The following is a 27918-nucleotide window of genomic DNA, read 5'->3' as shown; positions in this document are numbered from 1 at the left end:
GGCTGGAATGCACCTCCATCTGTTGCTGCTAACAACAAATGCAATGAGCAAATCCAGAACACAGACTTGGAGCACGTAGCTGCGTACTGCAGGTCCTTGATTAAGGAAACAAATCAGTAACCGTCCAACATGCACGGAATTAACAAAGAAGCAGATGTTTAAATGTGCTAGCTTTAATTTTGTGCCAAATTAATGTATACGTTCTCCAGTACTCATCAATATTTCACCCTTTTAAGTCTGTCACTGGCAGCCGACAGCAGATAGGGATGTTTTTCATTAGTGCTTCTGAAACTGCAACTTTCTTTTTTATTTAATGATGTGCAGTTATTCAGAGAAATCAGTGCATATTTTAAAAATTGAAAATGAGGTAGCTGCAAGAACAAGGCAGAATATGACCCAGCTCTCATCAGTAAGCTGCCTGGTTGGTTTCATTTTGTTGTTTCATATATTCCAGTGACAATGAGTACTGAGCCTTGATTTTTCATGAAAAAGCCAGTGCAGAAGTTGGTAACATAGCTACAATGCAGAACAGATCTTTTAGCACACGAAGGCTCTTTCATTACCTCAAGTCCAAAACTATAACCACGATTCTAAATGTTCTTCCCTTCGGGGAGCAGAGGAAGTCATCCTTTGGGTGGAAATAGACTTCAGACAAAAATCCCCCTTGTCCCAGCAGCGATCCCAGCTGATATGCAGCCCACAGCAGCAGCAGGACTTTGTTTAAGGCTATTTTTAGCCTCTTATTCCTTTCCTTTTCAGAAATAATAACCACTTACCTGCTTCTCTTGGAGATGCGATCCGTGATGACAAAATTGAGGGTTTTAGTGCATTCCGAGGCCGGGGCTGTAGCTGTGCTGCCCAGTGGTCCTTGCTCTCTGATGAGCCACTCCACTTGCTCCAGGACATTTTCTGGTGTAACCCATTTTCCTCTCCATGCTGTCCCAGCTGTGCTGGATGACATACTTAGCACACAGAGCCAGAGCTCTACCGACATATAATGATTTCCTACACACCTACACAGGAAAGGGATTAATGGCCAAATGGGCAGCTGCCCAGGCAGTAATGGCCAAAGCAGCAAGAGCAAAGAGCAGGGGAGGGGATCTTTAAAGTCCATTACTTCCCTGCATCATTTCATCCCCAGAGACGTGATTTAGCTCAAAACCCCTGGTTGTGGCTTAAGATTTTACTTTCAGACATGGATTATGCAATTTTGCCTTTTAGGGTTCTCTCGTATGTTAATGATTCCACATTTGCCACTAATTAATAAACTCCTCTTTGCCTGACAGTCAATTTAAAAAAAAAAAAAATTAGATAGTGGATTTCATGTAAAATATTTCTGAGAGGAGCATATAAGTGCACAAAACCAGCAACAGTTGTGTGGTTCCAGAGTTCTGTACAGACAGATGGTTCATGGTTTGGTGGTCATTAAAAACTACTTGCTGAGAGGAGCAGGAAAGGACCATATAGCTGCGCAGGGACAGCCCAGAAGCCAATTACACACCCAGATACCATACATTGTCAGGAAATTATATTCCACAGCTTGGCACCGGTGCCTGCCAAGCAGTCTCTACGTGAGCATCGACCAAGAATGTCAAGGTCACTGCTGAGCTGTGTGGAGGTGGAAATGGAGTTGAATCACTGCGGCCAGAAATATGGCTGTGATCTGACAATTTAATAATAGGACTGCACAGAGATTATGACACTACTTTTTGTTTCCATTCAAATCCAGAATCGGGAGAAAAGTACCATCAGGAAAGTGTGGCTAGTGCAGTAAGACAAAAATCACCGTTTTTGTCTGCATTACAGAAAACTTCAGAAGATTCTGCTATAATTCTATTCTGTTACTGCTTATTTTACTTCAGTTTGACAAGAATAGTAAGTAAAAATCTCAAAACTACCCAAATTTTCCTCAATGGGCGAGAGAGAAAAATGAATAATAACTGAAACTCAACTTCCCTAACAAGTCTGAGTACTTACAATAAACAAACCATCCAAAGTCCAGCGAGTTCCACGTGAGCCAAGCTCTTCTCAGCCCATTACCATGAGATTTCCACTCAAAAGCTGCAGAAGAGCAGCATCAGAAGCTCATCCTCAAGAGCTGATGGATGGAACTCAGATCACCTGAGAGCCCTGGGATGGCCAAGCTGGCAACGCCTTTGGCTTCCCTCAGCCTCAGCCACACCTGCAGCCACTTCATTTCTATCCCACTGCAGCTTCATGTCCCTGCTAATATTTTGCTAAATATCAACTGGAATTAAGACCTAATGGAGCAAAGTGATCTAATCAGAGAGCTAGGATATCTCAGTACGCCTCTCCAAACAGCTGACCAAACCGCAGCCATCCAAAGGTGCCTGGAGCAATTAAGCTGCAAATCAGTCATGATAACTACAAGAAAACATTTTTAATTTTTAATTGTGAAAAAGAAAAACCAACAATCTCCAGCACCTCAGTAAAAACAAAGTGACATTGTAAGTAAGTAAATTTGAGCACGAAATGACAAAACTGATTGGTGGTTTGTGACTGCAGAGGCTGCAGAAGAGCAGGAGGACCTGGCAGGCTGGGGAAGCCAAGCTCAGTGCTGCCACCAGCTGTGCTCCAGGTCCCAGTGTGAGGCTGAAGCAGGGGGCATCCGACATCAACTTCTGTCCCAAAAGAAGTGGGAATGAATACTGACCATCATAAGCTTTCATGAGAAATAAGAACATTCTCATCCTCACGTCATCACCTTTACTGACCAAATGCTGATGAAGGCCTCACTGGAAGACTTGGTTTCCAGTATTCTCACTTCATCTTTTATCTTTCCATTTCTGTAACTGTACTTCTGTGCTGTATCATTTTCTTCTTTGTGCAAGGCACAAGCTGCTGATGCAGGGGAATTCTTTGCAGCACCCTCAGAGCAGATGAGTGGAGCCAGGAGCAGCAGCACAGCCCCATCTCTGCTGGAGATGGGCACCACCAGAGCACTGGTGAGACTGAGCCCAGGCACTGCCAGTGTAAGCACCAGAGAGAGTGGTCCTTGGTTGCTCTTTTTGGCATCTTTTGCCCATGTTTGTTTAGCAAAAAGAGCAACCACTGTGCTTCAGCTAATTTCCTTTCTTCACAAAGATGAGAGCCTTGATTATTTTTAATGTTACACAGATGGTGGTTCTTGGTAAGAGTGCTAGAGACAAAGAGGGATGAAAAATAGGAACAGTTAAAATGAAATCCTTTCTTAACAATCTTTAGAAATGTTACCTGTTTTTTATTCTTTTCCTGTATCTTAATATGACCTTTAAACAGCATTTTTAAGCACAACTATTGCATCCATTTCTGCCCCAAACCCTAAACAAGAGTACAGCGATTTCAGACACTTCTACTCAACTGCAGTTACTCCAGTGCTGTTCCAGGAGACTGCAGCTTTGAAACACATTTCCTGGTGTCTCCTTTGTGCCACCACTGGGATACTGAAGGAACGTACTAGTATTATACATTCATCCCGTTTTGCTTCACCTCAGTTTATTAGAGATGAAAAATCTACTTTTAGGAGAGGCACTGAAAGACAGCAGCTTACTCAAGGTCATGCAAGACCCATTTTTGCAGTAATTATTGCAAGTCCAACCAACCAAACCCAAAGCAAGACATTCGGCTTACCTGGGCACCACTGTGCTGCCTCACCACCAATTGCAGGGAAGAAAGCCACCTTGTTCCTGAAGCACTGACAAGATGGAGAGGGGTGATGGGATGCTGTCTCAGAGCTATTGAGTAAAAAAAGGCAACAAGCACCATCCCTCCAAAGACACAGCAAACCCTCAGGCTCCGAATGCAGAAGTCTGGGATGGTGTGTTTACACACTTCTACCCATGTTGGTTGTGTTGTGATCTAAACGCTGAATTCTTAAAACCAGCATGACATTTTCTGTAAAAACATGCAAGGGACTTCAAACAGATCAAGCTGCCTCATGCCTTGAACTCTCCTCTACATCCCGTCCTTTAAAAGGAGCTTTTTGGTCTATGGAAAAATTGGTCATTAGCTTCAATTTTTTAATAAAAGTAACGTGGATCTTCAAACTTTAATTCGAGCTGCAGCTTCAGCACAGTAACCATAGAAATAATCTAATCACCTCCAACTAAAATGTTGTTTGTCCTTGACCATTATTTTTCTTAATTGAAATACTTTAAATACTTTGAACAGAATTGCTTTGTAGCAGAATATATTGCATAAAAGTTGCTTCAGTTTGTAACCTGCTGGTACACTATGTCCTACATTTAAGCAGTTTTTCTGGGAAGCTCCTTAAAGGCATCTTTAATTTTTAATAACTCCCTGGAAATCTGAAATGGAAGCAAAGGTAGGTCATACTTTTGGGCATCCCACTTTTGAGAGGGCTCTTTGAACTATGTAGTTGTGATTACGTATATGTTCTCTGTGACTTAGATTCCCATCTAATGAAATTTTAAAAGCAGCAAGTCTAATTCCAGGAGGAGTAACTGGTTGTTTTAACATTTTCTTAATTATAGTAGCCTGCTTCTTTTGGATCTTCCTTTCATATTAGGGAGATAAGTACAACAGCATGGCTCCTTGCAGCCCATATTCCTGCCTCAGAAACCTTCCTGCAGTGGATTAGGGCCCACTCCATCTTCGATGGGTTGATTTACTCTTGAATCCACATTAGAAAAACTCTTGCAAATACATTCACCTGCATCTGAGATGCACAGCTTCTGGGGCTGCTACTGCAGAATAACCAACCACTGTGCGCTCAAAGCTCTTTCCTTGTCCCCTTCCCTCCAGCTCGCTTTGCCCCCTGCATGCAGTGGCAGCAATCACACAGCTGCTCTGCAGCAATGCTTAATTTGTAAATTGAAGCAGCACGGAACTGTAGTCTAAGGGATGAAGTTCATTTCTGGCCCAAGACCCGATTAATGCTAATGGGATGTGTGACAACTGGATTGAATCTGCTGCAGCTCTAGGAGGGGTGATTAAGAAAAGAAACTGCTGAAGAAGAACGAACAGAATGAAAGCTGTGGCTGCATAAGGGCTGTGTGGGATCCTCAAATGCACGTTATATTAACAGACTTATAGCCCATTTATTTTAATAGGTTCAGTTTACTTATAGACAGCATTTGGAGGCAGCACATTTACTGTCAATTTCTAGCCCAAAGTCTTACTAATTTGCTAGCACAGATGAAGCCTTTTTCTAAGATTATCCTCTTGTCCTTCCTCTGCGTGTGATAAATTTCCTCCAAAGCAGCTTGTGCATTACCAACAGACACCGATAAACTCAGCAGACAAGAGGGCATAAAGCACTAATTTATCCCATTGGGGGTGGCCAGGCTGGTCCCTGTGCAGCGTTCCTGCAGCAGCTAAAAGCCATCCATCCCTCCCAGCAGCATGGAAACGGAGCTCATGCAACTTGGGCACAGCACGTTTTCTTTCCCTGCCTGATCCACTAACTGGAAGGCATGTGCTGGGCTCAGCAGGCATTGCCCCAACACAGTTTGCACTAAGCAGGGGAGATCTGAGTCCCAGCGTGTCAGTCAGTGTAATTGCTGTGTCTCAGGAGTAGCTTTACAATGGGTTTTGAGGAGCCCAGTGTGCCATGACATCACCCTTCCAGCAGTGACAGGGCATATCACAAAGCCTCCTGCTATTGCCTTGAAAACCTGTCTTCATAAATGGTTACTGCAAGGGTTTTTCTGTGTGTGTGTTTGTGGTTGTTTTTTTTTTTTTTTTTTTTTTGTCAGCTTCCTAGCTCATTTACTTGGCATTTGATCACAGGTTTAGAGAAATTATAGAAGTCCTCTGAAGGCTGTGCTCCCCAGAGTGGCTAAAGAAGATTCACAGGCTTTCATCTCCAAAGGTGTCCTATGAAAAAGGGACGAGTACTTGAGAAAGTGCTCTGAGCACTGACAGTGTGCTCATCCACCAGAGCACAGGGATGTAGGACAGCCCTGCCCCAAGCCCCTGCTGCCTCTGCAGCACTCCTCACACCCACCACTTCCCCAGCACCAGCACCACCCCGTACCACCACGAGGAGAAATCTTTCCTTGCCTGCATGGGGTGCATCACGGTTGAGATGCAGCGTCACTGGGCAAAACCATTTCTAGGGAACCATCCTCTGTTGGAAGGTGCTTTTCATTGATTGTCCTCATGCTGCACAGAAGTGTGATCCTGCTCTTGGAAGTTAGATTCATGCTGACATCTTCAAAAAGAGAGCATGTTTGCATGACAAAACACTAGTAAGTGGTTGTGTACTTTGGTGATGAGAGCATTAGATAACCTGTAAAGACAAAAAGTTGAAAAGTTATCTGTTTACTAAGATATTTACAAACCAAACATCAACGAATGAGGGCCCAAGGAGACCTGTGATCTGTCAGGTTGAAAGCAAGGCTTGGAAAAAAAACTTGGAGTTATTCCCTGCTCTACTGCTTTCATGCAAAACATACCTTCAAACCCCTTCAAAGTTGTTCAGCCTCCCTCTCTCTGCCATTGTTTTCTTATCTGAAATGGAGATATTTGATCTTTTTTAGCCTGATGACATTCCAGCAGCATAAGATGGGTTTAATACTTACAGTCAATCATGAGAAATTTACATCTGCCACTGTGACACCTTTTGTGAAAAGAACACATTGGTTTCAGTAGGGAATTCTATGTATAAATTCATAATCTAAATGACATTCTCTGTTTTCTCTCTGTAAAACACGTGGAAGTCTACAAACCATACATGAAACAGAGATGAGTTCTTGTTCTCACCGCTCTTTCCCTGGTCTTCCTTTAATTATTTAAGCCCATTTATTCCCTTCTTGTCTCCCTCTGATATGTGCAAGAAAGTAACATTCACTGCTGAGCCCATCAGCACAGTGCAAACACTGGATGAATTACAAACTTTCAGACTAGAACTTCAGAGTGGCATGAATGGATGCAGTGCCAAAGTCACTGGGATGGCACAGGGTGAAGATCTGTTATTTGCCATCACTGAAAGTCAGTGAGAGAGTTCCTTGTGTTACAATTCTCTGACCACCAGCAAGCCACTGGGAGAACGCTGGAGATCCCAAAACACCCAGGGGTGGATAACAAGAGCCTCAGAGATTGCAGCAAGAAGTAAGGGAAAGGAAGATGTTTCCAAGGCCGAGGTGCTAATGATACAACAAGCAGTCACTGCTGTACGGCTGAAACAAAGCTGGAGGTGTCCTGAGCCATGTGTTTCACCACCAGCTTCTCTGATACAAAGGGAAGAGCTGCCAATAACTGCAATTGTGTATTTACTGATGGCTTACAGACTTAATAAACAGAGAGAAATCCATTTGTTATATCCCAAGGCATACAGAGCTCAAGGCTGCAGCATGAAGCTATCACACAACTAATTTATCTTAATTGCCTTTAAGGAGCATGCTTGTTAGCATCGCTCCTCAGGAGCCTTGCTCAGCCTTGTTTTCTCTGACAGAACTTCCCAGAACCACAGAAGAGCTTTCTGTTCCAGTCCGTTGGATGGAGCACAAGCAGTCTGAGCAAGCCTCCAGCTGTCAGAGCTGGAACAGCCACCATGGGATCGAGTGCACCCCAACATGCTGGGGTGGGGTAAACCAGACCTGTGGTGAGTACATGGAAAATACCATTTTGGAAAGATTCTGTCCAATTCTTTCAATGATAGTGTATTTGTGCCACGTCCCTAGGAGAAGAAAAAAGGACAAATACAACCTGAATTTTCAAGCTTGAGTTAAGCACACCTTGAAAAGGCAAAGCTAGAAACTCACATTTTCCACTTAGAAAGCTACCAGCAAACCGTGAAAATTAATCCTGCAATGACTGTGAAGCACACTTAAAGCAGCAGGGGTCTGGACCCGATGAAACATTACTCAGCAACCAGGGCTCCTGTGACTGGGCAGAGGGAAAGGTCTGAGTCAGGGACGAGCTGTCCCTATAGCACAGGATGGGCGGCCCTCATGGACAGCCAAAGCCAGCTCTGGAATTGGAGCTGCATTGGCAAGAAAACCCAGACACCAGCCAATTGTTGACCAAAACTGGTGGGACTGCTTGTCCATGTTCAAGAAGAGTGGGTCAATATTTCCTCAAGGACTCACATCTGCAGCTCTGAACAAAAACTGTGTGTGACTGAAGTCATGGGGAAAGCCAGGTAAATAGCTAGGAAACGTTCCACGTTCTGGAAGAAGCTGTTACAAAAATAAATGGAGGTACAGAATAGGCAAGAAATCATCATAAAAACTGAATGCTATGGGGACATGACAGGCATGGCCATTGCTGGTGCCATACTGCAAGGCAGTAGAGAGGGCAGGTGAGTTTCTCCTTCAGTCTAACACTCATCTCCCCATACATGCACAGCAATCCTCCCAGCACTCACTGCATGCTGTCTGCACTATAGCTGTATGACAACCACATGCATCTGTGTGCAGTGTTCACATTCATCACTAAATTCATGAGTGAGAGTGACAGCATACAGCAACTTCATACACTCAGTGTTTTTAATATTTTGAAAATAGCAAGGCCCAGAATATGACTGTATTTTCATACACTCAACAAGCAACGAGGGGAGCTTTATATCACTCAAAGTAGCAGCTTCCACAAGAGCAATCTTCAGCTGTTGAGTGAGAAGTGTATTGGCAAGACTTGTCTAATACACTCAAAGTGATCTGCAGAAGATCCCAGTATCACTAGAGATGATACATGAATAACAGTGGATAATATGATGTAATTACAGGGATTATACCACCCCTGGGACAGCAAAAAGAAGTGAAATTTAAGCACTCTTTAATCTCACTGGGACAGAATGAACTCGATGATAACCATATTTTGTTCAAAAGAATTACTCGTAGTAATTAAGAGACGAAGGTGGCAGTTCAGAATCTATTCCTGATTGTCATTTCAGATGTCACATCAATCTATTCCACTGAGAAAATAACAATCAAAACATTCTCTCAGTCCCAGCAAGCCAATTTGTACTACAAAATCACTTTTACACAGCTGATTATTATGGCTTTCTTTTAGGCACTCTGGTGAACCAAGACTGTCGACCACACTGAGCAAAGACAAATGTATTTATAAGGAAAAACTATCTTTACATGAACTGTGTGCATCTGTTGGAGTCGGATGCACATTTTAAATTGCAATACAGTGTACAAGAGCCAGACTGGGGAACAGCAGCATGCATTTCAAAACTTTAAAGGTATGCTAAGCACAAACACAGGGCCACATACCCAAATCCTAAGACATACTCACCTGTACTCTTGGGCATCTCAATGCCTTTGTGCATCTCTGACATATTCGAAGAAAAAAAAAAAACCCAAAAAACAAACACATACAAATGCATAAAAGGATAATACTTCTTCCACTGACCTTTGGCTGTATTGTTTCCATAGCAAGAAATGAAGCTGTGCTATCCAGGCAGCCTGTGGAAGCAGCTTGACACTTCACTGCAGCACGCATCCCCACCACTGACACGGCAGGGCTGTTGTGCCACGTCCTCACGCTCAGCTGGGCACAGCAAGAGCATGGTGCTGGAATGGCTTGGCTGAGAGCAACCCAACACGTGGTAGCTGTTTTCATCTGGAGCTACACACGCAGCGACCATTAACAATAATGATATTGATCCTGCTATTGCTATGAGCAGGGAATTCCAATCAGTCCCTGGATGAGCTCAGAGAGCTGCTGCAGTCCCCTGCTGACAGCACTTCTGAAGAGGGGGTGTACAAATGTGTTTATCCAGTCGTAACAACTCCTAGAATAAAACCGACAATGAGAACTATGCATAAATATTTATCCATATATATACAGTGTAAAAATGATACAGCAGTAACACCATATAGATATAATGAGTCCACTGCGAGCCAATGAGTGTGTATAATCAGCAGCATTTACTTTGTGTCTCCAGCTCTTCCATTACCTCTCTTTCATCTGGTCTTAAATTCTCTTGCAAGACAATCTGGACTGTACACGTATAGTTCCTAGTGAAAGAAAAATTGCGTGTCCTGTTTTGGCCTCTTGGCATTTCTGTGGAATAAGAATTTATGCCGACTTGGGGAGGTGTGACATGCATTTCACATGGCTGATGTCCTTGTGTGCTTTAACTCAGGGACTGCATGAGAAAAATAGAATAAAATCCTATTACCAGGTAAAGCATCCTGGGGGAAGGCAGCGGTTGCAAGCCTAAGGAACAGATGCCTTTAAGCTCCTGCACTCTAACAAAGCCAGGCACATATAATTGAGTGAATAGCTCTGAATTACAAATAGGAATCATAAATTCTGCAAAAGGTTGTCTTTCAGGTTCATAACGCCCGGAGGAAATGGAGAGACAAAATTGTGTCCTTGTTAATTGTACTCACGGGGTTCAGGGACTGGATTCAGTGATGGAGCTGCCATCCCTATCACACCGCTGGGCCAGGATGTTCAGAGAGGGGCAGGTTTTCCACCTGGACATTTTCTACAGCAGAGACAAGCAGGCATGAGCAGGCTGTGGGAGCTCAAGATCTTTCAAACCTACATGAGCACAACCTGGGGAAACCTGACCCAAGGCTGAGTTCGTGTTCAAGACCTCCCCAGGTCCTTTCCAACCAACTGCTGGTCCTGTAGCTCAAACTTCATCAAGTAATATCATGGTACCTATTAAAAAAAGGCCTTAATGACAGGGTAACGTGATGAGATGTGAGCAGTGCATCAGGAAATGAAAGGATGAAGTACAATAAAGGTCACAGTATTGGTAATCTCAGCACATTACAGTAGAGGACAGAAGGAAAACCCAAATTATAAGAGCAATATCCTTTTTTCTGTAGAAGTCAAAAAATATTAGGGATTTTATATTCACCAAGGGCTAATAAAAACATTAAATAATCTATGTGAATACGATCCATAGCCAGTAGAATGGCAGACTGATGCTGGTTTTTTTTTTGTTTGTTTGTTTTTTACTAAGGGAAAAAGCATTGTCCAAAGTTTGGTTGCTTTTCTATAAAAAGAATTCATCCACCTTGATAGAGGCAATGGCAGTCCCATGAGAAGGCTCTGAGACATAAGCAAGTCTGGTGGAACATTGATCCTGACTTTGTCAAAAATCAGACAGACAAAATCCTCAAAGCTGCCAGGGAAAAAAAGAAATCTCTTCCTATGAGCAAACTTGTCTGTCAGTGGCAGGGGGCCAGGCTGGATAGAGAACAGGGTTGGAAGTTTTCCGACCAAGTATGTCCATTTTATCACCCCTTGAATGTCAAACTACCCAACTCCCAAAGGTGTCTCTTCTGGCAGCTGCTAAAAGAAAATAAAAGCAAAACAAAACAAATCCTAAAACCAAACCCTACAAACAACCAGAAAAATAAGGAAGAAACAGAAAAGAAAAACAAAAACATGCAAGGGAAGGAGCAGCTGCTTCAGTTGTTACCAATCCATTTTCCCATTCTTTACTCAAATCTAAAACATTGCCATCTTTCCACACATCATCTTTCCCATCAGAAGGACCAACAGGAGATTTTGGGTTGGTTTTTTTTTTCTCTATCACATTACAGCAGCTCGGTTCTTCGTGCAGTTGTAAAGAAGCTCCCAAAAAAGCACAAAACCTATTTGCACTGAGTCAAAATAATTATTTTAATTATTGCAGACAGTTGAAATGCGTATGGATCGCCATGGAAGCTATGAGTAAAATAATACTAAATCAGTTATTATTTGAATGAAATAATGGTAACAAATAACGAATCCGATTGCAGTTCAGTAGCATATGAGCAATCTTTCCTTCTCCTCAAATTCCTAGGGTCATATAAAGTTATCAAGTACATGATTTAGTAGACAGTATCGTATATAATTACTTACCCTGTAAAATAATGTCTGTGGTTTATGAGCAGTTAAATGCTACCATCCACTATTTCATTTCACAGTGGGGCTCAGGTTTGCTGTTCAAGTTGTGTGCAATGCTCCCTATAGCTTCATTGGTTAGAAAACAAATGCATATTTAGCATTTTAACATTAATATTTGAGCTTAGGTTTCAAATTCACTTTCCATAAATATTCTCTCCTGTTGCCTCCTGTGTCTACAAATACTCATCCTGACAAATTCATTGGCTTTGAAGAAGGCAATTTCATGAAAAGACAAAAAGCAAACTGTACTCTTCCTTAAGTAAATACTCACTCAGAACACTCACCTCAACTGAAGGATACTCCCATTCCATTGTGGTACTTTATGAGTTATAGTTGGCCTTGGGATGCACCGATTTCATGGCCTGGAAAATGTCCTGAGGTGATGAACATACAGAATGCAGAACTTAAGTGATTCTGTGTTCTAGTTCTAACACATAACAGTAGTTACCAGATAACACGGTCTTTAAAGCTGCTTGATCCTTAACACAACTTGTAAAACTTTCATTAAGTAGAATAATCACCTGAAATTAAACCTTTCTCTTCCACAGGAACAAGTTGGGAATATTAGGCTCTAATCAACCTAACATGATTAATTAGAAAGAAGCAACCAATACCGATAACGTGGGCAGACTTTCCCGTTTCTGGCATAAAAATTAACTCATAGAGTACAGATTGTTGTAAACCACACCGGTAAGAGCACTGGCCTAAGGGATGAGGAGCAGTGAGGACACCTCTGTTGTGGACCAGGACATGGACAGGTGATGACTGCCACCATTCCTCCCTCTTCACCTCTCATTCCCTCTGAACCAAGAAGTCACGATGCTGGATTCAGACACCATCCTCCCCTTTATTGCATCTTCAGCCTTTTATTTCACCTCTCCATTCTCTGTTAACATTGTGTTGTTTAATTTTGTTGCCCTAATTATCACTTTACTGGGCTGTGCAGCTCAAGCCATCAATTCCAGTTAGCATTTTGCTACACCTTCCCAATTTCTGTTCTCAATAACTTCTCCAGCAGAAGGCAGTGAAGCATTTCTGAGTTTGAACAAGTCCATCTGAATTCCAAGTAAGTCACGAAGTCCAACAAACAGGAGGATCTCAGGGAGGCATGCCCCAGTGTGTGTATAACAACTGCATTCTGGGATGCTCTCCAGCAAGGGATGCTGTCAGTCATGGGCTGCTCCTGTGAACTGCACCTTGATCAGAATGAACAGTTTGGAAGGAAATGCCCTGCACACGCTGGAGGCATAAAGAGAAAATAGAAAGGGAAAGAGGTGGTGAGGCCCCAGCACTGCTGCCAGAGGGTTGGTGCCCCATTGCTGGAAGAGTTCAAGGCCACGGATGGGGATCTGGGCAGGCTGAGCTGGTTCCTGGCTACAGCAGAGCCTTGCTGAGATGCCATAGCTGGGGATGTCAGCAGTCTGCTCCTCGCTGAGCTGCACTGGGCTTCTGCAGAGCCTTTGAACTAGAAAATTCCCTTGAAGGGAGGCCCATAGGGAAGAGTTACCTGACAGAAGAGCTCGATTAACGTCACTGCAGAAGCACACAGATGGCATTGATTTCGTGCATCTCCCCGCCACCTCCAAATAAATGATTTAAAGGGGAATTGCTTGAGATTGACAAAGGATCTGCACAGAGCTGCCTGCCCGGAGGTCCTCTCCTGAGTTTACCTCCATGGGAGGGAATGTTCTACTCTGCAGCTGCTCTTCACAACCAGATAAATAGATGTCTACATGGGTCCTAATTAAGACCAAAACTTAAAAGGAAAATAACAGGTAGGTGAACGCTACACAGATGTTGAGAACTATTTATGAAGGATTGCAGGAAGAACACCTGTCAGAACATTTGACAGAAATGGAACTAAAACCTCCCTGATCTAAAAGGCAAGGAAATATAAAAAGATAAATCTTACCCTCTTCTCTTCCCTCTGAGACCTGCGTAACACTAACATAGGGCAGAGACAACACAGTGAAGCATTTCCAAAGAAAACAGCTGGCAGTCAGCGTGCTGCCTATTTAGGCAGCTAAAGTACACATTAACTCTTGTCTCCACGTTGTTAAATATGAACAATACCATTTTGTTCTTGTGCAGGATCTGTTGGGATCATACCTCCTCAACAACTCTCCTTGAAATGTACAGTGGATGCTCAGAGGACTGATACAATCTACAGCGACAGATGGAAAGAGAAGATTGACTACTTAAAAATGAGTAATAATACTCCTCTATGCTTGTGTGTTTGCAAAATTGTTAAATCTCAGTATCTCTATTAAGAGAGTAAGGTTGACTCAGAAAAAAAAACAATAGAGCAACCAGAATTTGATAGGGTAATGTGTGCATAAAATAGTGATAGGAATCCACTAGAAAGATCAGAATACAGAATTTTAACCTGCAGACATAACCCAAATTGAAGACTGCAGCAACTGGGCATGAAACAAAGCACTCCAGTAGGTCATACAGAGATGGGATACATCTTTTTTTGTACTGACTTAATGCTGGTGCGTTAAAGAGTCTGTAGTAATGCCTCCCTGTATCTTGTTTTGTTCAACAGCTATTATTTCAAGTGGAAAATATTTATTGGTGCAAAACTATCACAGTTTTAATGCCATATTCTCTCAGTGAGTTAAGATTAATACCAAATTCTAAAAGTAACCACAGTGCTGAAAGCACACACAATTCTTTATTATTGAGCCTTTGCCTTTGACAGAACCTCACAAGGATTTTAATCAATTCCACTTAACATTTAAGCATGCCATGTATCTATAAACACGAGCTTAATTCAAAAGGTGGTGCTTATTAACAAGATTGTGGTACTCACTGCTTAAGCATAGTGCCTTGCTGGCGTTCAGCCCAGCCCAGACCTTGCTCTCACTTCTATCTTCATAGAAGGATGGATCAGTTTCAACAAAAGCAGGTGATCAACCAATTAGGAAGAACTGCACCCAAGAACCCTGACCCTCCTCCAGCCCTTTACAAGTGTGTGGAGGAGAAGTGGCCCTGCATAGGAACCAAGAATGGGAATTTCAAGAGGAAGATCCAGTGGTCACATGCCAAGTGCCATCGTCACACTTCCCACATGTTTTTAGGTACTGAAAGTGTTCAAGGTTCAAAATAAAGCATTCAGTAACAGCACACCACGCTGCTGCTAATTTTCAGTGTAACTTAAATATCCATTGAAGTGCAGTATTGTTTTATAGAGGCAACACTTTCAAAAGGGCACATGGAGGATTTGACCCAGAAGTCAACCGACAGCATTCTAACATCTGTCAGTTACTGGGGAGTTCCCTAAAGAATGAAAGAAAGGCCAACCGTCTTGCATAGCTGCAACAACCTCCAAAGTTCAACTTTTCCCACTTCCTATGATTTTCACAAGGAGCTTTTTCCAGATAATTTCTACACACTGCATTGGAATTGTGTGTTACTTCCTTGGGCGACACTTGCAGCAAAAGCAGTCCTGAAGCAAATGTTCAAAATGCATCAGTACTTTCTAGGATTAACAGCCTGGTATTTTTATGCACAAAGTGGGATGGGAGGAGGAGGGAAGGAAATTTCACACATGTCAAGAGGAGTTGGTTTGCAAACATGTGAAAGCCCTTAAATGCTATTTCTGAAAGGGTTGGTAGCCAACATGCCAGCTGGGCAGAGCTCTGTCTCAAATGGTTATTTCTTAATGAATTTTTGAGTGGAAGCTCTGAAAGACTCAAAACTCATGAAGAGAGAAAAGATTTGGAGGCTTTAACCCATGCCCATAGCAGCATGTCTGCCCACATTCTTACAGTATGCCAGGAGTAGCATAGTTCAGTAGCTGGCTGTTGTTTTCCTGTGCTTGGTATGGTTTCCATAACTAAAGAGGTCTTTGATCACTGTACTCTTTAAAGGTATATTTCATTTATACTTTGTTAAATAAACATACCCTTACATGCAAGAAAAAAATAAAAAAAAAGTGGTTGATAGATTTGAGTAGATTTCAGTATTGAGCTTACTAGTTTGCATTATTCCCCATGGGAATGGCTCTGATTTGATGAACAGATGCAACATGGCATATAAATGAGTAAACCACATTGACCCCCCCCCCCCCCCCAAAAAAGCCCAGAACTCCAGCCTCTTATTCTTCTTTCCTTTACTGACTTGTAAGGCCATATTATTCTCTCAGAAAGAACACACACAAAAGAAAAAGAAAAGCGAAAGCAACGTAACTTTTTTTGCATTATCTATTTTCATTTGCTACTCAGCTGCATATTGATAAAGGCCCACAGAGTTTGAGGAAATTTGCCTTCCTGCCAGTTGTGAACGCTCAGAACCTCTGCTTTTGAAATGAATCTTCCTTTACCTTTTAAATAATGAACTCCTGTTGATCAAATGCATCCTTCAGTCTGGTCGGTAAAGGGGCAAAAAAGAAAAAAGTTCATTCATCCATCAAAAGAAAAACACTGCATTTTTTTTCCTTGTAATTCACTGCAGTAATCAGAGTAGCAGAGCAGGGCCATCGGACAAGGACAAATATCCTTGTACATGCAGTGTGTTCTGACATGGATTAACATGAACTCCAGGTGTGAACCCCCAAGGCTGGCTTGAATTTATCACCAGTCTGTAATAAGAACTGAAGACAACCTCAGATTCATCTCCAGATGTTTCACAAGGGATCAGACCCTGCTGAAGAGAGATCTCAAGGGCACAAACAGCTCCATGAATCACTACTGGCTCCTCACCACCTGTAACCTTTCGATCTCAGATCATTACCACCAAGATGTATCTGCATTATAAAACATCTGATTTGCTCTATCTTCCATGAGGACGTCAATGTTTAACAGGTCCTTGGAATGTTAAATAATTGCCTTTCTGGGTCAAGATCAAGGTGAACAAGGTGGGGAAATAAAGCCTGCCTGTGCTGTGCCTAAATGGAGCATTAAAAGGAAGACTGGAAGACTGGAAAATCCCAGAGCTGCAAATTGGTGAAGGCTGGAAAAGCCCATGACTGTGCAGGGACAGCCTTTTTCTTCTTGCAGTTAATGCCCTGAAGTCCTCATCTCTATCTTCTTAGAGATAGAAGTCTCTCCTTTTGCCTGTTCACATGGACTGACAGTCAGCACTTCCATACAAGCAAAGCCAAATGGTAACAAACTTGAAGAGCCAAGATATATCACATGTTTTTCTGTTGCAAAGCTTGTCACTAAGGGATCAGGACAACTGCATCATCACAAGCACTGAATGCATTAAATGCTTCTACAGAAAGCATCCTGCTGGCAACATGGTGGCCATCAATAGGCTCTTGAGCTTTGCCTTTCCTAATTACTCAAAGGTGTATTATTTTCAGGGACACGGGCCTAACTAAATGCAAGTACACAGATACCCATACATACTTGGAAAGCCATGTATTTTTAATAAAATTGATTAACATTCTGATTTTAAAAAAATGACTGTATCTTATCACATGCATAAAAAAAATCAGATTGAACTTAATTGACCTTGCACTTAAGTTAAATAGTCGAATGTCTACTAGAACATGCCAAATTACTTATTGCACATTTACACCTCATATTCACCCCCACCAAAAAAAAAAAAAAAAAAAAGAGTTGTAGGGTACTACAGCACAGTATCTGTAATACTCAAAGCCTTGACCAATAAGTCATCTATGAGGAAGTAACTGAAATCCAACATGACTTGGAGTGAATCATACCTTTGCCCTTTTTGTTTCTGTGTGCCACTGGGGTCTGATTTCTGTAACATTGACTGAGTGCACACAGGAAAAGCCCTACCAACACTCTCCACAAGAACTCCTTACAACAGACAACTGGCATCTGAAATGTCTCTCTATGATGCCCACTCTCCATGCTGCTCTCTATGCTACAGGAGAGATACTGCCAGCCTTGCTTATTGCTAAACTCTGCTCAAAGACCAGGTAACAACACACAGCTCTTTGCCAGTCTGAAAGCCAAGTCCTTCCCCACACCCTCACAACAGCCAGAGCATCCATTGCCCCACACACAGCCCAGCACTGACGTGGGTTGAGCCCATTCTCCACAGATGAATGGTTTAACACAAAGTTTGCTCTTGCCCAGAACCTGACCCTGTGTGAAGGATGTGGTACCCAGAATTTACAGATCAATTACGTATGCAGTTCAGAACGATGTATCCTTATTCCACATAGGGTAATTCACAAAAAAATATTTCCCACAGTGATTTGCAGAATTGCATAATACAGTTATAAAGTTAAAATAATGGCAGAGGAAAAAAAGGAATTAGGGTCTATAACCACTGAAGAAGAAATACGTTTTCAAATGTGATTTGCAAATAGACGGTGAATCAATGAGGCAGGGAGACGAGAGGATGCTTCTATGGGAAAAATAGCCAGGAATGAAAAGTGGGGCATTTAAACAAGGCACTGCACTCCTTTACTGCTGCTTGCATGGACTGTCTCCAACCATTAATCTGCAAATTATTCACTGCTGGATCCCCAGTAAGGTTATTAGCACCAGACTTTACTTCTGCTCTTTTTCACCTCACGAAAGGCACTGGGTGTGATGCACTCATGAGCTGGAGCAATCGCTGGCTCATGTCCCACAGTGATGGGATGCCACACAGTGACATGGCTCCTGCCAGCAGCAGCACCCAGGAGCAGCAGGGCTCGAACACACCTCACCTGCAAGCTTAATGTTTCCAGCACGTGTTTCACACCGATGATTACTTGACGCTTTCTTCATGCACGGGAATGCGCTTTGAATACACCTGGACTTTTTCTGTGCTACTTAATTCACAGTGGGGAATTTGAGAGGTACCCACTGGGTGTTAAAGACAACGACAAACTGAAATACTGCAGTGAACAGAGCCTAAATAATGGTGATAAAGGGAGCGATATTGGTAGCAAGATTAATTTCAGTGGGCATAAGCTTGAGTTTGACCCTTGTGAAATGCACTGCAACAGACTTAAAATTGCTCAGAGGCCACATTTGGAAGTAAACATCATCATTTTAAGACAGATAGAGAAAACCCACCCTAAACCTGCAGGCTGATGACTGGCAGGAGGCCCTGGAGCCCTCACTTGGGAAAGAGGTGCATGCTAGAGGAAAGCCATGCTGCCAAAGCTCCAGAAATCCAAGTCACTTCATTTACTGTACTTAAAGCTCCATACGCCTTAACCTGCATTCAGTCCCCTTGGAGTCAGCTTGGTATGGAAAGGAAAGGGAAATGGAAGGCAGGGTAATCTCTGTCAGAAGCATACAGAACTTACCCAGTATCACGCAGACACTGAACTGTCAGTAGTCTAAAAAAATAATAAAGGCTGATCTGAGTTTCTGTCAAATCAAACTGACACAAAAAACTTGGAAACTGATGTGAAAGAAAAAAAAAAAAAAAGAAAAATCGATGCCAATCCATTTCTTCACTCAAAAGCGACAATCCAAGAAGACAATCAGAGCTGTAAGATTGAAAGTGATTTCTATACTTTCTATAAGTGGGTTCTGGTAGAAACAGAACCAAATAGATCCTGTTCAGAAGTACCATTTCCTACCTGAGATTTCCATAATCCCACTGTTACATCCAAAGGCAGTGAGCACAGAACAGCAGTAAAGCCTGCAGCTGAAATCACTTTCTAAGAAAGAAGAAAGTAAGAACAAAGTGCAACAGATGCAAGTTAGAAAGATCTCCTTGAAAGGCAGAATAACTTGTATGCCCATCTGCAAATCCCAGCAGTATTCTCTCAAAGCTATATTCATTTAGAGCCAGCAGGAATCATCCATCGCAGTGGTAGCTGCAGTAGCTTTGCGTGGCCAATGGAGAAAGACAGGCACCTCCAGAAGGTCTTGCCTTCACTCACCAGCTCAGGCAAAGTTGGGCTCAGAAGAAGAAACCAGCCTGTAAACACTCAGCAAGGTCTCGTTGATGTGACTGCTGCTACAACAACGTTAAAAACAACAAATATTGTATGAGAAGCAGCAACAGAGAAGAGCAGTTTAACAGTGTAGTGAGTGTTAAGGACGTCGGGAAAAGCCTACTGATTCCCTGAGTTTTAGAGCAGCTCTCACTTCAGCAGAACTCAGGAGGCATTCAACAGTTGCATCTCCCCAAATCCTCATGCTTTCTGAGTTCAGACTGCTCACATGCTCATGGAACACACACACTGCCCATGCTGAGAGCCTCAGCCTCTCCTGAATGAACACACTGCTCTCAGCAGCTGCCATCCCTGAGCTCTGCTCAGCCCCTGCACCACCAGCTGAAAAATGGGCTCCTGAGCTCAGCTCCAAACATCCCATGGCACTTTTCCCAAAGGCTGCAGACGGCTGCAGGATACCTGTCCTAGCATATAACTACTTTCTGTGGAAGAAGAAACCATCAATTTCACCAATGGGCTTTTATGAGTGAGACAGCAAAGCACCATCACACACAGCAGGACTAGCAGGAAGGGCTCCCATGGCACAGAAACAAATTCAGGCTGAATAGTGCTGAAAAATGAAAAAGTAAGGAGGAGGGGAAGGGAGTATTATTGATTGGGCAAGCCAAGACCTTTAAAAACGCATTTCTGTACTTACTGGTTAAAATTAGGTTGAGCTGCTGGGAGCGTACGCATCCTTGGGGCTGCCTCTCCAGCCATCCCACAGCGGTTCAGTGTGAATCACTTCCATGCTGATTCACACAATAGCTCACAGGCTGAGGTGGCCAATAATTCAATTAGCTGACTGAATTGGAAGTTGTATTTTATCTCAATAATGCAGCAGTTTGGACTATAGTAATTTCCTTTGACTGCTGAAAAGGAGTTGGTACATAATGACACGATGAGTGGTCAAAATAGAAGCGATTTTTAAGTATGCTATGGAAAAAGCCTCGCTCAGCCAGGACACCCGTGTTTGCTTTAGCCCTGAAAGGGATGCAATGCAATTCAGCAGAGTCCCCTCAAAAGGACCACAGCGCTGAGTGATTGCATAGAACCTCATCTTGAGCCTAAGCCTCTGAAGCTGAGCACACAAGCTGTTTTATTGCTTGATTTGCAGGCAATAAAGTAACAAGTTGGAAACACCGAGTATCATCTGTGCGGCTGCATTCCAGTAGAAGAAATGGGAAATTCTGAAGCAACTGCTCATAGCCTTATACAGTATCACTCAGGCCTTTATAAACCATTTCCTACTCTGGCAACAGGCAAGGAGGACTGCAACAGTGCCTTCCAGCTGGTCAAATAAGAGTTACCTCTAATTGCTTTGTCCGTATAGGGAGCAGAAAGCTCGGCAGCCCTCAGATTGAAGGCCCAGTGCTTTGAAGGTGAGCCCTGCTGCACACATCATGTCAGCTCAAATACAGATACAAAGAAAAAGCCCTGGAGAAGCATCCCATCACTGCCTGCGATGTCGGAGATCGCTTTGGGTGAGAAGTGGTTTGTCCACACCTCTCCAATGCTCACACAGCAATACCAACTCATCTGATTATTTGATTTTCCAATGCGAACCCGACAGCCCGCAGCGCAGGTGTTGCTTTGCTTGGCTGTACCAAAGTAGTTTTAATTGTGTCCTTTGACTGTGACAGGAATAAACTGCTTGTTTCCAGGTGGGTTACGAGAAATGTTAGAGGGTACATTCACAAAGCTCAAATCATTGAATTCAAAGTTGTATTTGAAAAAGAAAGGGTCAAAATATTTGTTTTTATCTAAGCTGGTCACCTGAAAATGCTGTAAACACGCGTATGTTTCAAGGGTTTTCATTAAGCTATTTTAATTTCTGCTTTAGAATCCAGTCAGTCCAACTGAAATCAAAACTTCAAACCACTTTCTTCATTCAGACCCAGACTCAACAAGGCATAGAAAAGCCTGTGCTGAAATAACCGCTCACATACTTCAGCTATTTCAAGTAAAATATACATAGCTGGAAAGTTCCCCATCTGTGTTTTATGTTATGGATATATGTAGACATCACGCTGAGCTGCAATCTAGCTTACAGTTCTTATTTGAATTGGCAAAAAATAATACTGAACAACTCATCCATTCTTGGAATTGGACTCCATGGTCCTTAGGGGTCCTTTCCAGCTCTGGCTATTCCATGACTCCGTGCTGAGGTTTAAATGGAAAGGCAAATGCTTTCGAGTTGCTGTTCCCAGCCACACCGCTTCAACCAGCAACAAACTGCTCCAAGACCTCATCTCCCAGCTTTGTGATGTACAGCGCTGGAGTCGTGAATAAGCAAAACCTGCTGTGAGCACACACACACACACCCTCTCCCCCCCCAGTAGGATATTGCAGACATATCACTCCTGACAGGGCTAAGCGATAGGTGATAGCGATAAGTGGGGTTGGAATAAAATATGATTAAACCAGTCTTTTCCATTCTGCCTTGATTTAGGAGTACAAAGTGCAAACTATTCATCTTCTGCCTAGAAGCAGTAAATCAACTGATAAAGAAAAGTGAGAAGTAAGTGCGGTGCCAGGAAAATCAAATCATCACGTGCTGGAAAACTGCTTATGGAAAGCAGGAAAACAGGATTCAATAACAACACAGAAACATCGGAGTGATCAGAGCTTACACAAGGTTGGGACAGGCACAGAAAGCAACAGCAGCAGCCAAATGCCAAAGGAGGGGGAGACAACAATAAATATCAGCAGGGTCGAATGGGAAGCAGCTGAGGTGACCTCTGCTTGGGGCTGCAGTCATTCCCTGCTCTGTTCTATGGGACAGGAGCACAGTGCATGGTCTGTGTGGGCAGGTCGATGGGTTTTTACCCCAAATAAAAGACATCTGAAAGTGTTCCCATCTTTATGAGGGGACACATCTAAGGCCCTTTCCAGACAAAGCTCGCCCAGCACTGCAGGAGCTCAGTGCCTGGTGCACAAAGCAGGCCAGCCCCTCACAGTACTGCACAACACCTCTCACTTTGAGTGCAAACTGATTGGGCTCACACTGCACCACCTCCTGCAATTAAAGGGAAGGACTGTGCAGAAGTAGCAGGAACCAGGCTGCCCAGCTGCCTGCTCTGCCCACTTGCTTCCAATTACCAGGTGGTTTGCTCACACTCATTACAATGCCATCCAATGCTGCACCCAGCTGTCCTGTGCACAAAGCCTCTCCCATCTGACAAACACCGTGGCTTCTATTTTTCCAACAGAATGCCTCTTCCCTCTTCCTCAGAGAGTTTTTAAGGAGTGATTCAACTGAAAATCCTATGTACTGCAAGGTCTGACACCGTTATGTCCATCCTAAAAATAACAGTTCCATTTAAGCACATTGCTTTGTCCTGCAGTACTCCTGCTACCCCTCTGCCAACATTAGGATGTTGGATACAGACAGCAATACAGTAAAACGAAACATGTTTTCAAGTCGTGGAATGGGAAAGTCTTAGTGTTTGAATGAAATAATTATCCTGAGGTTAGGCTGTAACACTGAACCACTGAGGGATACGCTGCAGAGCCTTCTGAGGAGGGATCACAGCCTTAGCCAGGGAGGGATGGAATCATGAAATAGAATTGGCATTCTTTAGAGGAAACAGCGAGGCAAAATGAGCTAGAAACAAGCTGAATGGGTGAAACGAAGGGGATAATCCTGCATTTTTCACAAAAGCCTACAAGAAGATTAGTTGCCAGCACCAGCTATGTTCTTGCAGCTGTGGTTATAAGGAGTGCTTGATGAATAATTGGTAATTATTCATCCTTCCCTAATCTTGTAAATCAGTAATAATAACAAAAGTCCCCATACCACCACTACTGTATGATTAACAACACTTTCCACCTGTAAATTTTAATGACTTCACAAAATAATTATTTCATTTCTTAATGGCAGCTGGACCTTCTGGGCTTGGTGGAACATACCATGGGGCCAGGCAGCAGGGAGGGACACACTGGAACTGGGCAGATCAGCCTGCATGGAGGCAGGAGTGGGACTGTCTTATCAAGGATGGAATATCTCAACCTGCAGCAGACCTCCTTACCACTGGAAGTAACAGGCTGTCATGGGGGTTCCCCATCCGTGGCCCTTCTTTCTGACAAGGTACAAAAGGACTCTCAGCTGCCAGAATTGGGCCATAAGAAGGAAAGCTGGAGACAGCTGGCCTTGGGCACTGCCATCCACCATGACTGACCTGCTGCTAGCATGGAGCTTGGGACCTGACTGCCACGGAGACGTGTCCCATTGCTGCAGCTTCCCTGTGCTCCTTGCAGCATGAATATGAAAACAATTACACCAGCTCTTAGTTCAAAGGGGCTCTTTGTTCTCACAAAGCCAATTACAGCAAGCAGGGTAATCAGCTCCAAGGATGGGCCCTGCACACTGACACCCACCTGCGCAGAGCGCGCGGATACAGCCAGCCCCAGAGCCAAGTGCTCACGTCTGCAGCGTGCTGCCTGCATGTGAGACAGAACAAAGCGATGGAATCGGGGTTTTGGAAGGCGAACAGAGCCGTATCGTTTTCCCTTTACACCTCCAGAAACTCCTGGTTGAATAATCCTATCCTAAAGCACCGTTTGCAGAGCGCTTGGCATTAATTTTGCAGGCACGTTGCCATGAGTATTCAATCAGAGCGCTCAACTGCACAGCAACGGAATGCTGACACCTACTGCCACACAACCCGACAGCGGCCTGCAGCATCCCACTGGGATGGCACCGTGCTGGCAGCAGGGCCTGCAGCTCCCAGGGTGAGCAGCAGAGCTGCAGGACTCTAACGATGCAGAGCTGCTGCTGTGCTGGCGAAGGAGTCACATATGTGTGCATCACAGCACACAGAGCATTACTCACATTGATGAGGATTTGCAAGGCAGCTCCAGCTCTGGCTGGGAAACCTGAAGAAATGGGATGATTCAGCCATCAGAGTCATTCAGCATTTCACACGTGCTTTTGAGAAGAAAGAACAATTCTTCCATGATTTACATACACAAAGGACTTAAAATACAAATAACAAACATTAATCTTATTCCCTCTAGTTTGGATTGGAGAAAAACATCTGTTGATCTCAGTGCATAACCAGCAACTATGGAAAATCTTTTACTGAATCAAGTCGTAATAAATACTTGAAAATAACTGCATTTTTTCCTGATTTTACTGTGTCTGAATTTGTTTCCTCTGTATTGTATCACAAAGAGAAGATCAGATTTATAAAGAAAAAATGCACATAAAAACAAGCTTTAAAAGAAGTTTTGGAATGAAAGTCAGATTCTCTGGTGCCTGGAGATCTCCCACATTGGGTGTATCATTTGCACACAGAGAAGCTGTGAGCCAACAGTCGGGCTAATGGCTCCATTCATCTGGAGGTAAATAGATGGGAGTACAGGAGCAGTGCCACAGGGAGCACTGGTACCTATGGGCTCCATTTCTTTACATCCAGCCACCTGAAGGAGAGCAGTGCAGGTAAGTTGAACCCTATTAACGGGGTGCCCTGACTGGGGTTATCTGAGAGCTGGAGCTGTGTGACAAGCACGTGCATTGGAATCACCCAACAATTGCTTCTGGATTACCATCACTGGGCTGCTATGCAAAGGAGATCAAAGCAGTAAGGATGAGCTATTAGTGCAGGAGGGAGCACGGGGTTGGCTGTTACCTCCATCCGTTTTGGCTGCAACAGAGATTTGCTTTGGGAGGAAAAAAAAAATTACTGTTGCATTAACACTGAAAAGAATAGACTGTAATAATTATTTCATGTTTCTGTACAAGTGTATATGAGAACTCCTACAGCTGTTACATGGGGTTTTGCTATTATTTCTGTAAGCTGCACGCTCTGACACTGAAACATGCACAAATTCCTTTTTTTTTCCCCCCTCCCTCATGTCTGGAAATAGAACATGGAAAAAGCCCTCCGTTCTCTCACACCTCCTTAGCAGATGGTGCTGAAGCTGCACACCTCCCACAGCCAGCTGGAAGGGGTGCAGGAGGAAGGCTTCCCAGGCCCAGGTGGGTGGAGGAACCCCATGGGGATGGCACCGCTCACCCCCACACCATGCTGCCAGGACAGCCCCCAGCCCACTGCACAGCTCCACAGCTCTGCTTCTCCTTCCTCTGTGCCTGAACACCCTCTGGTCCTACTAAAGCTCACTCTTCTCTCACCAGGGGTGTGCTTGCATCTTTCCAAAGCGACATCAAAGCAATGCCTGCTGGCTCTGACCTCTGTACAATCGAGAGAAGACCACATTCAAGCCTTTTCTGAACCATTTTTCTCTGAGAACATTGCATATTCCACAAAGCATAAAGGTTTTTAAACAGATTATCTCACTTGCCCTTGGTAACATCTATCCACAACTACAAATTATCACCTATGTGCTGTTACTATGCAAAAGCAACTCTGATATAACCAATAATTAGAAATCAATTACAGGGCTTGAGTGCAACAGAATTCTCTTGTGACTTGGGTGCCTCTATGCGTCTATTTGCAGCATTTGTAAGTGTGGCAATCTCTCTTAATAATTCTTCATATGAATAGAAAGTGCCTAAGGCCTTACTCAATTCCCATTTATGCCCAAGGAAACCTGCCTGTTTAAATTGTACACGTCTCTTTCCTCCCATATTGCACATTGATGCAACTTCTTACAAACACACGTTAGCCATAAAACCATTCCGGCTTTGAAGCAGGTAACCTAGTAATGCTGCGTATTGATTCTGGCCCTGACACAAGTTCTGTTTTTATTTTTTCCCCCCAAGATGCAGTTCATGATTTTTCCTTTCCTTACTGAAGAACTCCAAGGAACAAGGGCTGGACTGGCAGGCCCCTTCCTCAAAGCTGCCGTGGGTCTGTGGTGAATGGCTGCTGCAGTGGCAGCCCCATATCCCAGCCTTGCACTCAGTGTGGGACTGCTGACCTGTTCTCACTACTGAGAACATTTTCTCAGTTCCATGCAATGCTTCATTCTTCGTTTCTCATTTGAGAAATTTGACTGGATGGGGAATGCTGGAGGACTGAGCAACGTTTGGTACTAGAGATGCTTTTTCCTCCTTTAGCTGAAAGCCAGGTGTGAGCAGAGCTCCCTGCTGCTTGAGGCACCTCACCAAACCTCACCCTGGTGCTGATGCTCTCTGCCTCACTTTGTCACTGCTGTGGGCTATGCTACAGAAAACCAGGGCTGCTTCCCACATTCAGTTCAGTCATATTCACAACTGATACACAGACCTTTACCACACGGCGATTCTATGACGTTACAGTTACAGCTAAGTGCTCCTCAGACTCCTATAAACAACAACAGAGAGCGCTCAGGCTTGCTTGTCAGAAATACGGACTGTTGCCAGAGAGGATACTTTGAATCCAAGAGCAATGCAACTTCTGAAGAAAAGTGTCTCAGGACCTAATTGAAAAACAGCTGAAGTGATACCAAGCCAGTTGAATTTCCTCCTCCCCCCAACCCATCAGTCACGTAGTAAAGCTGAAGCACACAAACGGCGCTGCTGCCACTAAAAAACAAGACTGCATCACCAATAACCACACGTGGAAGGTGCGCACACGTTTCAACGAGAGCAGGTCAGGAGCTAACAAAACCTTTGCCAATGCCACCAGGTTGGCTGAAGCGATTGTCCCACCCCCTGTAGCAGTGCCTGAGAGGTGCAGGGCTGCTGGGAGCACTGACTGTGTGCTGGGAGCAGGGCCAAGAGCCCAGAGCAGCCACAGCCCACCAGTTTGACAAGAAGAAACAAAAACAAGCAAAGATTCGCCATTGACTGCTGCCTGCCTTGCAGGAAAAGGGAAAACAGTGGAACACAAAGTATCAAGGAACACACACATACCTTGGTGCACAGGCTTCTGTGCCTCGGCAGCGGGGTTTCATTCAGCACAGTCAGAAATTCAGCTGTCCCATTGCTAAGTCAACTCTATTTGACATATCTGAATGATATTAAGAATAAATAAATAAATAAACCAAACCAGCAACTTCACTTGTACCACAGACAGAAGCAAACAGCCATCCCACCCTGCAGAAGCATCCTCTCATCATCTGCTGGGGCTGACTTGCATCAAAACCCTCCTTTATTTCTACTCTGGAGCAGAAAAATAACACTGAGCAAATTATTTCCTTGAATTATTCCAAGACATCTTTAATTTCTTTTTAGCTTCTTTTTCTTATATAAGGTGCTGGAAGTGAAAACATCTACCAGGCCTGCCGTCTTCCTTAAATCTCTTTGCATCTCCTCAGCCACCTTCACTTACCTGTATTGT

The 27918-nt window shown here is 43.6% G+C and overlaps 1 long non-coding RNA gene across 1 annotated transcript in view; it reads right to left on the bottom strand.

The window, feature by feature from the left end:
- Nucleotides 1–2449: 2449 nt before the first annotated feature.
- LOC128078601 (uncharacterized) overlaps nt 2450–27918 on the bottom strand; it is a 44586-nt gene continuing 19117 nt past the window's right edge. Inside the window, exons 2-4 of the long non-coding RNA XR_008205720.1 lie at nt 9325–9706; nt 3631–6253; nt 2450–3160 (exon numbers count right to left, since the gene is read on the bottom strand). This is a non-coding gene — a long non-coding RNA (uncharacterized LOC128078601). The remainder of the gene's footprint in view (nt 3161–3630; nt 6254–9324; nt 9707–27918) is intronic.

The sequence above is a fragment of the Tympanuchus pallidicinctus genome, unplaced genomic scaffold (genome assembly GCF_026119805.1).
Source record: "Tympanuchus pallidicinctus isolate F22 unplaced genomic scaffold, pur_lepc_1.0 scaffold17, whole genome shotgun sequence".
Lineage (NCBI taxonomy): Eukaryota > Metazoa > Chordata > Aves > Galliformes > Phasianidae > Tympanuchus > Tympanuchus pallidicinctus.
The sequence above is the reverse complement of the archived record's forward strand: the minus strand, read 5'-3'. Positions and strand labels throughout refer to the sequence as shown.